Source organism: Bison bison, unplaced genomic scaffold (assembly GCF_000754665.1).
Source record: "Bison bison bison isolate TAMUID 2011002044 unplaced genomic scaffold, Bison_UMD1.0 scf7180017864460, whole genome shotgun sequence".
NCBI lineage: Eukaryota > Metazoa > Chordata > Mammalia > Artiodactyla > Bovidae > Bison > Bison bison.
In genome coordinates, this window is record NW_011495022.1 from 5,669,851 (window position 1) to 5,672,643 (window position 2,793).

General features: G+C 37.1%; 1 pseudogene; it reads left to right on the forward strand.

Moving 5' to 3' along the window:
- Positions 1-229: 229 nt before the first annotated feature.
- Positions 230-450, forward strand: LOC105002939 (annotated as a pseudogene).
- Positions 451-2,793: the final 2,343 nt, after the last annotated feature.

Here is a 2,793-nt window from a genome sequence, read left to right on the forward strand (position 1 = left end):
TTACTTCATGGCAAATAGAAGGGGGAAAAGAGGAAACAGTGACAGATTTTATTTTCCTGGGCTCCAGAATTACTGCAGATGGTGCCTGCACCCACAAAATTAAAAAACTCTTCCTCCTTGAAAGTAAAACTATGACAAATCTAGATAGCATGTTAAAAAGCAGAGACATCGACTCAAGTGAGGAGGTTGTGGTATCAGTCAGTTCTAGGCAATTTAAGCTCCAGCCAGGATGATTGAAGTCATTTGCAATGACCATCTGGGGAAGAAGGTCTGCATTACATGCAACACTGATGACACCACTGGGGACCTTAAGAAGCTGATCACAGCCCAAACTGGCACCACTGGAACAAGATTGTATTGAAGAAGTGGAACAAGATTTTTAAGGACCAGGTATCTCTGGGGTACTATGAAATCCATGATGGATGAACCTTGGAGCTTTATTACCAGTAGAGCAGAATTCCTTCTCCCTGCCCTTCCCTCTCCTCCCACACTAATATGGATGCTTGTTTTTGGAAACTCATGTTAATAATACCTTAGGGATTGCAAAAAAAAAAAAAAAAGAGACATCTCCTTGCCAACACAGGTCCATAGAGTCAAAGATATTTTTCTAATAGTCATAGACTATTTTTCTATAGTGAAAGACTATTTTTCTAATAGTCATGTACAGCTGTGAGAGTTGTATCAGAAAGAAGGCTGAGTGCCAAAGAATTGATGCTTTCATACTATGGTGCTGGAGAAGACTCTTTAGAGTCCCTTGGACTGTATGGAGATGAAACCAGTCAATCCTAAAGGAAATCAACCCTGAATATTCATTGAAAGGACTGATGCTGAAGGTGAAGCTTCAATACTTTGACCACCTGATGCGAAGAGCTGACTCATTGAAAAAGCCCCTGATGCTGGGAAAGAATGAAGACAAAAGGAGAATGGGGTGGCAGAGGATGAGATGGTTTAATAACATCACTGACTCAGTGGACATGAATTTGAGCAAACTCCAGGATATAGTGGAGGACAGAGGAGCCTGGCATGCTGCAGTCCATGGGGCTGCAAAGAGCTGGACATGACTTAGCAACAGAACAGCAATACTCCCTTTCCCCATTTAAGTTTGCTTTCTATGACTCCGTTTCTGTTTTGTACATAAGTTTACTAGTATCACTTATTTTTTTTTGATTCCACATATACGTGATATCACATGATACTTGTTTTTCTCTTTCTGACTTGACTTCATTTAGTGTGATAATCTCGAGGTCCATCCATGCTGTTGCAAATGGCAATATTTCATTCTTTATTATGACTGAGTAATATTCTGTTGTAATATTCCATTTATGATCGGATAAAGAAGGCATATTTTCTTTATCCATTCATCTGTTGATGGGCACTTAGGTTGCTTCCATGTCTTAGCTATTGTAAATAGTGCTGCTATCAACACTGAGGTACATACATCTTTTCAATTTATAGTTTTCTTCAGAGATATGCCCAGGAGTGGGATTCCTAGATCATACGTATCTCTATATTCCTTAGTATTTAAGGAAACTTCATACTGTTTCTCATAGTGGCTGCACCAACTTACATTCCCAGCAACAGCATAGGGGGTTCCCTTTTCTCCACACCTTCTCCAGCATACATATCCCATTGTATGTATATACCACACTTTGCTTATCCATTCATTTGTTGATGGACATTTGTATTTTTTCCACCTTTTGGAATATGCTGAAGAATGCTGCTATAAACAGATGTACAAGTATCTGAGTCCCTGCTTTCAATTATTTTGAGTATATACTTAGAAGTGGAATTGTGGATCATATGGTAATTCTTTATTTAGCTTTTTAGAAGAGACATCACATTGTCTTCAATAGCAGCTACACCATTTTACATTCCAGTGATCACTGTACCATCAACAATTGTTACTTTTCATTTTTTTAGATCATAGGCTTTCTTATTGGTATGAAATGGTATCTTATTGTGGTTTTGACTTGCATTTCCCTAATGACTAGTGATGTTGTCTATCTTTTTATGTGCTTATTGGCCATTTGTATATCTTGTTTGGCAAAACACCTATTGAATTCCTTTTTTCATATTTAGATTAGGTTGTTTGAGGGGTTTGTTTAGTTGTAGGAGTTCTTTACATATTCTGAATATTAATACCTTATCAGGGATATGATTTTTAATATTTTATTCCATGATGTGGGTTGTCCTTTCACTCTCTAGATAACGTCCTTTGATGCATAGTTTTTAATTTTGATGAAGCCCAATTTATCTGTCTTTTTCTTTTGTTGCCTGGCTTTTGGTTTCTTATCCAAGAAATCATTACAATATCCATTGTCATGGAGATTTTTTCTAAGGGTTTTATAGTTTCAGATCATACATTTATGTCTTTGATTCACTTTGAGTTAATTTTTGTATATGGTATGAGGTAAGATTTGCAGCATTTCACATGCAAATATCCAATTTTCCCAGCACTATTCATTGAAAATAAGATATAAATTTTTAAGAAAATTAAAAACTCTATTCATATATATCAATATTCCTATATTCTTAGATGCTCAGTCATGTCCAATTCTTTCCATGTAAAAATATAGTGAAAGTTTGCAAATCCATGGACTACAGCCTGCCAGCCTCCTCTGTCCATGGAATTACCCAGGCAAGAATACTGGTAGCTATTCCCTTCTCCAGGGGATTTTCCCCACAAGGGCTTGAACCCGGATCTCCTACATTGCAGGCAGATTCTTTTCCATCTGAGCCACCAAGAAAGCCCAGAAAGGTACACACTGTACTGTTAATAATTTTTATTTTTAA